At 46.7% G+C, this 11,879-nt stretch overlaps 1 pseudogene across 1 annotated transcript; it reads right to left on the bottom strand.

Moving 5' to 3' along the window:
• Positions 1-2,921: 2,921 nt before the first annotated feature.
• Positions 2,922-3,991, bottom strand: LOC309974638 (G protein pathway suppressor 2-like; annotated as a pseudogene). The gene has a single exon. The product of its transcript is annotated as a G protein pathway suppressor 2-like (transcript).
• Positions 3,992-11,879: the final 7,888 nt, after the last annotated feature.

Below are 11,879 nucleotides of genomic sequence, written 5' to 3'. Positions count from 1 at the left end.
TGTCATAGTGTGTAATACTTGCCTCCTGGTGTTTACCAGGCTGTTTACTTGCCCATTACAATAAACAGACTTGCTCCATCTAGATGAGTTCTGGGAAGGAAGTACAGTGTGGTGTTTGGAAGAGGTTGAGCAAATACCTAATGTCCCAGGCTCACTTTCCTTATTTGAAAACCTGGGATAACAATGGTTTCTATCTATTTATCTATCTACCTACCTATAAAATTATCAGTATTACTATGATCTTTTCTATTTGCTCCCAGATCCATTTTTTTTTTACATCTTTATTGGAGTATAATTGCTTTACAATGGTGTGTTAGCTTCTGCTTTATAACAAAGTGAATCAGTTATACATATACATATTTTCCCATATCTCTTCCCTCTTGCGTCTCTCTCCCTCCCACCCTCCCTATCCCAACCCTCCAGGTGGTCACAAAGCACCGATCTGATCTCCCTGTGCTATGTGACTACTTCCCACTAGCTACCTACCCTACGTTTGGTAGTGTATATATGTCCATGACTCTCTCTCACTTTGTCACAGCTTACCCTTCCTGCTCCCCATATCCTCAAGTCCATTCTCTAGTAGGTCTGTGTCTTTATTCCTGTCTTACCCCTAGGTTCTTCATGACATTTTTTTTTCTTAAATTTCATATATATGTGTTAGCATATGGCATTTGTCTTTCTCTTTCTGACTTACTTCACTCTGTATGACAGACTCTGGATCTATCCACCTCATTACAAATAGCTCAATTTCGTTTCTTTTTATAGCTGAGTAATATTCCATTGTATATATGTGCCACATCTTCTTTATCCATTCATCCGATGATGGACACTTAGGTTGTTTCCATCTCTGGGCTATTGTAACTGGAGCTGCAATGAACATTGTGGTACATGGCTCTTTTTGAATTATGGTTTTCTCAGGGTATATGCCCAGTAGTGGGATTGCTGGGTCATATGGTAGTTCTATTCCCAGATCCGTTTTTGATTCTCTTTGTCTTGCTCTGGGATAAGGTTGACCCTTATGGACTGCATTACCTGGGCTCCCTTGATGACAGGCTTGGCTCATGGGAGGCCCTGGCAGGATGTGGAGCAATAGGAAGAGAGAGGCCTGGGGTATTTCTTTGCTGCCCCAGCACCACATTCCTGGCCGTATTTTGTGGTTGACGTCCTGCATGGGAGCTGGTTTTCATAGCTTCGCTAACACTGTCTCTGTCCCTCCCTGTCCCTCTAGCCCTTGTGGTGCTAACAGCTCTCTGCTGTTGCCAGTGTCTGAGGATTCTCATCTGTTCCCTTATCTCTGCCCCTTCTCTCTTCAACGGTCCTTTTACTAAAGTCTTTTTTGTTCTTTTCTGGACCATCTGTGGTGAACTTGGCTTCCCTGATGGATACAGTTTTCTCAATAGGGCTGTTGTGTGTGGCTGCTAGTGGTCACTTGAGTTTTATTCTTTTCCTCCTACTTCAATCAGACTGGCTGAGAGTCTGTGGCCAGCTTAAGCCAAAGCCCTCCTACTCCCCATGAGCCATTTCTCCAGCCTGATGGGTGGTCCGTGCAGGTGTCTCACACATACTGATGGTCCCAGCCTCTGTGGTAAAGGAATGTTCCCAGGGCTGCCCCAGCTGGTAGAAGTACGGCCCATTTTTCTAGAGGTTTTCCACCATACCCCCCTAACCCCAATTCTGATCTTCCTGCCATCCGGCTCCTTAGGGGTGATCAAGGCCAAAGAGAGATGCAAACGTGTGTCCTCTTTCCTCTTTGGGCCGTGCCTTAGTCTGCTAGGGCAGCCATAACAGAATGTCACAGACTGGATGGTTTAAAGCACAGAAATTTACTTGTCACAGTTTGGGAGGCTGGAAATCTAAGATCAAGGTATCATTCAAGGTATCAATTGTTTTGGTTTCTCCTGAGGACTCTGTCCTTGGCTTGCAGATGGCTGCCTTTTTGCTGTGTCCTCACGTGGTCTTTTCTCTGTCGCACGCCCTCCTGGTGTCTTTTCCTCTTATGAGGACACCAGTCTAATCGGATTAGGGCCCCAACCTTATAGCCTTATTTAACTTTAATTACCTCCTTCAATGCTCTATCTCCCAAAAGAGTCATATTGAGGGTTAGGGCTTCAACATATGCATTTTGGGAGGACACAGTTCAGCCCATAACAGGTAATGATGGAAAGCATGAAGAAGCAGATACACAAACTCAGATACTTTAGGCAGAGAAATGCCTTCTTTCTCCCTCTTTCCCTGAGGAAAGATGACTCTAACTTTATCAAAGCCCACAGATCTCCCCCAGGGCCAACTTTCCATCCTCCTGTGGTCTAGAGGGTAAGGCATGGGCTTCAAGCCAGATAGTCCTAGCTCTGCATTTACATGAGATGCAGTCAGGTCAATTGCTTCCCTTCTCTGAGTCCCTATTTCCTCACTTGACTGGGTTGTTAATTAAATGACTTAAGGCATATGGAAGCTGTGAGCAAACTTCTACCCCTCTGAGGACATTTGGGGAAGAAACTTAGGAGGATCTCTTCCAACTGCCATTTTTCAGACAGTGTGTAATTCGTTGTTACTTCTTAATAATTTGCTTTTTTTCCAGACAGCCCACACCTCCTTCCCTACCAATAGGCATACCTTATAACTGTAAGCCTAACTCTAGACACCTCGGCTTCTAGAGGCTGGTGTAACAGGTGTGTGGAAGGAAGTGGGCATGCTGACCTGGTGCTGGGGTCCCAGGGATGAATCAAGCAAGGTTCTCACCCCCAGGGAACCCCGGCATGGCTTTGGAAAATGGATGAGAAACCATGGCGATGTGGTGAGGACAGTGTGGTGAGGGAGGGAGTGCACATAGGAACCAGTGTGGGCATGGATGGTTTTTGAGACAGGAGGGCTAGAGTGTCTGGGGAGGCTTTCTACAGAAGGTGAGGCTCCTCCTTTTATTTTCAAGTGACAGTAGACTTTATTGGCCTGGGACTCGGGCACACGGGGGACCCTCCTCCATGGTGAGCGGTGAGGGTTGAAGATAAAATCTGATGGTCACTTGTGGTAGAATCTTGGGTCCTGACTGTGCTAGATATTGGTGAGCCAAGGGCAGGGCTGGCTGGTAGCTGAAAAGCCCAACTTTTCAGGCTGTTGAATCCACACAAGGATCTGCGGGGAGAGGCAGGGAGTCCAGGGCTGGATGCGGAGCTTGGGGATGTGTGGGGCATGGGGAGGGTGAATCAGAGAAGCAGTCTGCTGTTAGCATCTCCCATCTGCTTTTGCAAGGACAGGGCACCACCAGGCTAGGGGAATCCTGTCTGGGTGGGCTGAAAGTGGCCGTGCATGGCGCGGGGCTGTGACTGTGGCTGAGATAGGTACTGCACTGCCCGAAAGGCTTAACATCATGCTCTGAACTGCTGAGTAGGACTACAGGTTAGCTGCTCGGGTCCATGCTGAGGTGGAGGCTGAACGGTCTCATAAGCACAACCTGGGCTGCCTTGGAATTGTCCATGCTCTGGGCTCCCTTTGGAAGCAGCGGCTGAGCCCATGTAGTGCTGGGTCATAAGCATCTGGGGCCCAAACATCGGTTTGGCTCTGTCAGCTGTCATGAGGATGCCTGGGTGATTGTGTCCTCCAGCTGTCCCCCACTTGCTGAGGGTGTGAGTTCCTGGGTGACAGTCAGGCTCTGCTGGTGCACAGCTGATGTCAGAGTGATCAGGTCATTCTGCTCCTTTTGCCTTTGTTTTTCTTCTTCATGTAGAACGTTCTTGAGCTGCAGGAAAACAGTGCTTTTCTTCCTGTTGGGCCAAAAGCTTCTCCTGAAATGTCAAGATTTGTCTCTTGGTCTCTTCCCATGACATTCTCTCTTCCATCTCCTTCTCCCTTCTCTCCTGTTCTTCTTTATCTTCTGTTGCATCATCTTGTCTACCTCTTCTTCCTCTTGCTGCTTGTGCCCCTGAACAAGGGGCACAATGGGCTGGTGCAATGCCCTGGCCATGACATTGGAAAGCTTGGGGTGCTCCAGGAGCATGGGCAGGGTGCCTGGGGTGTTTGGGCAGTGGGCACCTGGCTTGGTCACTGATCACCAGACTTAGGATGGGCCCACCTTGTTTTTGCTTCCTCTGCAGCCTCCCTGGGGTTTTCTTTTTTCCCCACTCCCCAGAGGTATGGGAAACTGATCAGAATGAGTGGAGGACAGGACATTCCAGCAGAGAGAATTACAGGAAGGTGAGAAACTTGCCCTTGAGTCGGAAGCAGAAGTGATGCTTTCAGACTTCCAGGAGGTTAGGGAAGATGTCTTGGGGTTAAATAAAGAGGACTCACGGGGACTGTGTTGAAGGAGGTGAGTGTGATGAAATGCCCCTGATGTGCATGGGAGTGAAATGCCTATGGGTGTGCATGTAAGCCAAGCACAACTTCTGGGGGCCTGGGTAGGATAATCTGGGGGTATGACAAGCTGGTGGGGGTCCACCTGGGATCAGTCTGGACATCCTTACGCCGTGGCTCCCGAGCTGCTATGCTCATTGTTCCCCTGGGCTGTTCTGGAGGCCAAATCTGTTGTAGATGTTATTGACTGCCATGTTTGTTGTGTCAGAGCCAGGGCCTGAGTGGAGTAGACCTCCTCTCCTCATTACCTCACTTGAGCAAGCACCATCATTAATGTTTGCTTTTCTTAAGAAATGTACTTATTTCTAGTTATATAAGCAATAGGTTCATCCTAGAAAATTGGGAACATACAGAAAAATATACAAAGAAGGGAGTTAAAAACAATGTCCTGATATCAAAGAGATCTGATGTCAGAGATTGCAGAGACACTTAACATTTTGGTGTAACTTCTTCCAATGCATTTGTTTTATTTTGTATGTGTACATTTACGTGTATGTGCATAGAAACACAAATGTTCGTGTGTTTAAGTCATACAACCTGCTTTACATCAAGCTGGCATTAAAAAATGGGATGGTATTAGTAGTCATAACTTGTATTTTACTGGCTCCCCCAAACCCTCTTTTGCAAAGATCTCCTGAATTATTTCTGGGAAGTTCTACAGAATTTCTCATATGAACTCAGGAACTACTCCTCTGTTTTCTTTACTTTCAAAATTGTGGTCCTTACAAAGATATTCACTCTGGAGGTCTCCAGGCCTCTGACTCTGCCTCGCTTTTGCTGCCAGGGCCCACCTTCAAAGCCTTTTCTAATGGGCACTGTTATGAGTCTTATAGCTGTCATGTACTTTGGCCCCTCCTGGTGCCCTGGAGCCATCCTCCAGGTACAGAGCACAGCTGAACTCTCCGGAGCCTGTAGGAAACCAAAGCTAAGCTGAGATCCCTATAGAAGTGGGAGTCTCTGACCCTTTTGGCTTATACTCTGGGGGTGCAAACAGCCCTGCTTTAGGTCCTATGTAGCAACGTCTGCCAGAACTTTTTATTGAAAATGGTTGTGATAAATAGGCTTGAAAGATGGCCACCATCAACTCCTTCCCTCCCTGCAAGCACCTGCTGCTCCTCACATCAAGAAGTGAAATCTAGTCCTCAACCCTTTGAATCTGGTCTGGTCCTCGTGACTTACTACCAACAGGATGGGTCCAAAAGCATGTTCTGGGACTTCTGGGACTAGGTGATAACAAGGCTTGACACTACCTGAGTCTCTTGGAATGCTCATTCTTGGGTTACTTCTTCCCAGAACCCACCACCATATGATGAGAAACCATATAGAGGGTCCACATGTAGGTGCTCCAGTTGACAGCCCCATCTGAGGGCACAGTCTGCACCAACCGCCAGGCATGTGAGTGCGCCATCTTGGATTCCCAAGGAGTCCAGCCTTCAGGTGACTCTAGCTAAACCCACCATTTGACCACAACCACATAGGAGACCCTGAGGGGAAACTGTCCAGTTAGCTCAAGGAACCATGAAGGAAAATGTTAATTGCTGTTTTAAGTCACTAAATTTCAGGGTAGTTTGCTACACAGTCACATAAGGTAAACAGCAGATTTTAGCTTCTCTCTTAGCTCAGATATATTCTGAGTTCCCCAGGAACTGCGTGACAGACACCCTGCCTTCCCCAGAACAGCCCCCGCCCAGCCTATGTATGAGGCTTTGTGTCTTGGTTAAACATGTCTGCCCAGCCCTTCCCTCCTGACGCTGACTACGCTCCCAGGACAATCCCGCTGGACTCATCCCATCATTCCACCTGCCATTTCCAGAAGTGCCTCAATCCCAGGGGTATAATATTGCTTAAGCTCTAGCTGGGAACTCTGTACACAGATGAGGAGTTTACTGTATATACAGTTGTATTTATTAAATTCTTTTTGCACTTAGTGTTGTATTGTGGTAACTTTCTAATGTCATTAAAAATTCTGCAGGATTAATATTCTGAATTTATATCATTAGTCATTCACCTGTTTTTGGAAAATTGCCCCTACCTCTTTTTTGCTTACATTGTAAAAAAGGCTGAGATGAATATCTTTGTCCATAAATCTTTACTCAGGTTCTCATCTTAAGGAAATAATTGAGTACTCAGCAGAGGGTATGACTTTTTAAAAATGATGCATAATGTCAAACCATTTTTCAGAAAGAGTGTACCAAGTTACCCACCGCCAGTCAATTTGATAGGCAGAAATGAGAATAATAATGAGAATAATATCAACTGAAAGATTTTTTTTACTCTTCCACATTTCTGCTGTAATTTTTCTTCTTCTTTAGCCATTATTAATTATCTACTATGTGCCAAGAAATCAGCTTGACCCAAGGAAGTGAAGAATTCGGTATATAACCCTGAGAGTGGACCATGTGGCTTGAGGAACAGAGTTGGTACCATGAGGTAAGGAGAGCACCTGTCCTGAGCCCAGTTTGGACTTGTTCTTAGTCACCCTGGTGGATCCTCAGTACACTGGAGAGGGTGCTGTGGCAGTTCGGAAAGACAATGACTTTGGCATCAGATATGTCTATCTTCAAATGTGGGCTCTGACACTTACCAGTTATGTGACCTTGGACAAGTTATTTAAATCTCTTTAGCCTTAAATTCCTCAAGTGTAAAATGATAAAAAGATGTGGTGTCCCTCTAAGTCTGTTGCTGGGATGAAAAGAATTAATAAAAAGATAATAAACGTAAGCATCTTACATTGGTACCCATTCAGTAATCATCAAAGCCTGTTCTACCTCATTATCTCTCAGCCTCTCTCTCTCCCTCCCTGTTATTGCTCCTGCCCAGCTTCACTCCCCTCATATCGTTTCTCAGCTCTTTTACAGTCACCGCCCCATAACTAGTCCCCCCGCTCAATGTCTTGTCCCTCCAATCTGTTTGCCACACCACCTGTGACTGTCTTTCTAGAATTAAATCTAATCATGTTCCTACCTTACTTGAAATCCTTCAAGAGTTCCTTAATGTGATTGGGACCCGGCTCTTCCTAGCATTCCAGCCTCATCTCTTAACCTCTCCGCCTCATCACAGCCCGTAGCCTGGACCCACAGGGCTGCCTAGAGTCCCTGACACAGCCCTGTCTTCCCAGACCCTGGCACCTGTGAACATGCTGTTTCTTTATTTTGGACCCTTTCCTTCTTCTCCTGTCCAGGTAGTTATCTCCTACTCATCCCTTAGAAATTAGCTGAGGTGAGACTTTGCCTTCCCTGACCCTTCAAGCCGGTCAGGTGGTCCCTCCTCAGGCTTCCCCATCATGGCACAAAGACAAGGAAGCACACAGTCCCCTCCCCCACCTTCCTTGTGGGCAGGAATGGCATCTTCATTCCTACATTCCTATTCAGAGCCTAGAACAGGGTTTCTCAACGTCTACAAACTGACTATGACTGGCTGCATAGCTTGTCTAACCTAGTGCAAAATGAAAATACAGAGCCCCTAGGTTCAAAATTTGCCAAGAATTCCAACGGCAATGGCAGAGTATTAAGCCGAGTGCGGGCCCTTCTGAGAGCCGAGCCCTATTGATGGCACATATTGCTTGCCCAAGAAGCCACACTTACTATTGACATCTGGGGTCAGACAGTTGCTGTGGGGAGTTGTCCTGTGCACCGTAAACGTTTAGCAGCATCCTTGGCTTCTACCCATTAGATGCCAGTAGCACTTCCCCAGCTGGGGAGAGCTGGGGGAACGACCGATAATGTTTCCAGATATTGCCAAATGCCTCCTGGGGGGGACAGAATCACCCCTGGTTAGGAAGCAATGGCCTAGAAGATCGTAGCCACTCAAGGCAGGTTCCTGTGCTCTGGAAGAGGTTAGGGCAAAAGTACTGCTGGGAACCAAACCAGCCTGAAGAAGGCTTCCTGCAGATGGGGTGTCTCAGGGAGAGTCTCAAAGGATAAGTAGGAGTTGGATAAAACCTGCTACCTGGTCGAGTAAGCTGACTTAGCAAGAACGCTGAGGGGTACTGGGGGGGGGTGGTGGTGCAGGAGCATCTAATAAGGCAAGGAAGCCTTGCAAACCTTCAAATGAGTCACAGATCTGGTGGTTTCACATGAGTGGGCTGTGAGATTTATAATGAGAAAAGAACTTTGAAGTTCTTCCCTTGGAGTTTTTTTGGGGAGCCAAGAGCAAGGGAAGCCTTGAGGATCTCAGAGAACTGTGGGCCATAAAACCCTCGCTAGGCTTCCTTAAAAACAGGGGTCAGCCAACTGCCACCCTCATTGCTTGCAACTGAGAACCATTGCTGATAGGCCTAATGGCTTGCACGTGTCCCTGCCTTGGCCAATGGAGCTGGTCCTGTGGCCTGTCTCCTCATCGCCCTCAGATTATCCCACCCCGTGGGCTCCTGGGAATGCTGTAAACAGGTCACCTCACTGGTGTTGCTGGGGAGAGGGTGGTGGGATGGAATGCTATGGCTTTGGGGGTACAGAACCTAGGTGGTGAAGGCAGTTCTTATGTCTTGGGGTGAACAGTGGGAAATAATACATCAGGTCAGATGTTCAGGAATACAGTGAGTCTGGACCTGGTTGGATGAAAGGACTCACATCTTCTATTGGTTAAGACCATCTAGTGGAACCTTGATGCTGGTCAATAACCTCTGGTTCCCATAAAAACTGCTGTGTGGGGAAGGTGTTCTCCCAAGACGAAGGAAAGCATAGGTCAGATGAGATTCTAGGCGTTGCGGATCATGGAACCCTTCACTGAGTCAGGTCTTCTCCGAAGCATGCGTTCTTACTCACATAGTTGTGCCTGACTTCCAATCCTCTACGTTTTAGGCGTGTGACTTGGAAAAGTTACTTAACTTCTCTGTGCAACAGTTTTCTCATCTGTAAAATGGACATAAGAGTAATCCAGACTTCACAGGGTTAAACTGATCACAAAGATCAACCGAAATCTTGTGTGCGTGTGAAGGCACGACCCTCTCCCCAAGGTGCTAGAACAGAATGCCAACTATAATATCCATGAAAAGTCTCTTGTGGTCACCTGTTTGGTCCAGGACCCTTTAAGTGAACCTAGCTCAGCCTCGTAAGCAGAAACACTCTCCTATCAGCAAGCGTTCTCAGTTGTAAGCAATGAAAATGAACTCTGGCACCCCCACGGGAGGGTGTTGGAGGCTCCAGAATCAGTAGACACTAGAGGATCGGCCTTGGAAGATAGACAGGAATCAAGGAACTCTTTGATTGTCCAGGAGACAAATAGCGGAAGGCAAGCATTCATCTTTTGGAAGACAGCCAGATGGTACCACCCGTCAGTACCCTCACCACCAACGCTGGACAGCACAGCGACTGCGAGTGAAGCCTAAGTCTCATTCATCCAGGCAACTTTGCTGGGTGCTGCGAGCAGGAGAGAGTGAGGACTCCCCACAGCCACTGCGGCTTTCATCGTGAGTGTGGGCTGCTTCTTCCCATGGGGTTTCCTGTCACATAAGAAGACCCTTTGCTGGGTGGTTAATAAGAATTAACACATGAACCCCTATGTCCTACCTCTTTGGCTGCCCAACCTCCACTCAAAACATATGCTTCTAACACACACACACACGTCCTTCTTACTACTGAGAATGCATTTAGCTTCTCCACAAAGGAACAAAAACAGAAGCCTTACTGGTTATTGCATCCAGACTGTGCTTCCAGTTCTTTCTGAAACTTATGGATTCAATTGTAAAGTCCACTGTTACTGTGTCCCACATATATAAGAGTGGGGAAAATGGGGAGGAAAGAAGAGGAAACTTCAGTAAAATATAGGAATACCTGACACTGCAAGGAAGGTAATACAGATAGAGGCTCTGGTCCTTGTTTCTGCATAATTGACGTTTGTAGCTTTTTTTTTTTCTACTATTTCATTCCAATGGTTTTTGCCTTCAGCCAGCCCTTCCCTGGTCACACTGGTGGGTAGCCCAAAGATTTAGTTTTGAGGGATATGAGACCTTGGTTTCAGGCTGCAGAGTTTTCTACTAAACTTTGCTATTAGATACGGCAGAATCAGGGGGTCCCCAAGTTCCACTCTTACTACTCCTGTGTTCCTATAACTATAATCGTATTTTTCCTTGACAATCAGGGGCAAACACCCTGGCCAGTGTGTTGACTGTCCTTCTTTTCAGTCTATATTCTCAGTGGCATAAGGACACTGAAATGAACAGAGGGTCGTGGTAAATTCAGTTCAGAGTGACCATTGTCATGTCCTCTCATGGAAGCGTTCTTCCCTGAAGAATAACTTCCCCCAGATCACTGAGTCAGTAAGGCCCAAAGTTGTGGGAACGGGAAGCAAGCTTGTGAGCCAGTGTGAGGAGTGCAACCTTCTTCAGTCCCTGGGTCCTGGACACTTTATGCTGGTAGCAGCATTACCATAAGTTGTTCACTTGTTGAGAGTATTATCATTTTTACAGGATGGTGCCCCACCTTGTGAGGTGTTACTCTGCTGGTGTGGTGACCGGTTCTTCACCTGACCAGGACACCATTCTGTGAGTACAGCAGCTCCTGGTAAAGCGCACATCCTAAAATAAATGAATCCTCTGGGTATAAAAACATTGCCTCACACTACTATATCTAAAATAGATAACTAATAAGGACCTACTGTATAGCACAGGGAACTCCACTCAGTGTTCTCTAATGACCTATATGGGAAAATAATCTAAAAAAGAGTGGATATATGTATGTGTATAACTGATTCACTGTGCTGTACAGCAGAAAGTAACACAACATTGTCAATCAACTATACTCCAATAAAAATTAAAATGCTTCCTGGGTAGATGTCCCTTCCCTACGGTCCCTGGGTGGAGCTATAAAAAACTGCAGTGCTTGTGAGTCAGTGCACTAATCAGAGGTACCTTCCCATGGAGCTATAGGGATGGGCTGGTGGAGGAGACGAATTATGGCAGGAGTGTGCCTTCTGGGAGTGGAAGCATTTACTGGTGCCTTAAGAACCTATTGTGCCCGGTCCCACGTACACCACTTTCATCTGATGATGGAAAGCTGCTGGCCATGCACTTTATGGGCGGTGGCTTATATAACACCCTGTTCACAGTGCTCAGCTAGGTCTGAGGGCTTATTTCCTGTCCCATTTTCAGTCATTTAGTCTCCAACAGGCCCTAATAACAATACACACAATGCTTTTTAAGACGAGTGTGATTATTTGCTGAGTTGTGCCTGGATTTGTCGTTAGGCTTCAAGGCTTTTTACCCTGAGTCTTGTACTGAGGCTTGCTATAAGTGCCATAGAGCATTCCGACCTGGCACAGACACACTAAGTACTGTTGGATCTGCTGAGTCATGACAGGTAAGTCTAAGAACTGATTGCATTGCAGTCTGGACCAGGCAGAGAGGCTTCTCCTATTACGTATTCCACTCAAAGCTGGTAGTTTACCTCCCGGATGGGTGAAAGTGGTAACACAAATGGAGTGTGTGTTGCCTCCAAAATTCAGAGGCCCACAAATTATTGTGCTTCTTTTTAAGTGGTAGGAAGTGCAAGGTACAAAAACTTAACATTCACTTTTGGGAGACTCTCATGACATGC

The sequence above is a fragment of the Leucopleurus acutus genome, assembly GCF_964270905.1.
Source record: "Leucopleurus acutus genome assembly, chromosome: 2".
In the NCBI taxonomy this organism is placed as follows: domain Eukaryota; kingdom Metazoa; phylum Chordata; class Mammalia; order Artiodactyla; family Delphinidae; genus Leucopleurus; species Leucopleurus acutus.
This window is presented reverse-complemented; position numbering and strand designations above follow the sequence as displayed.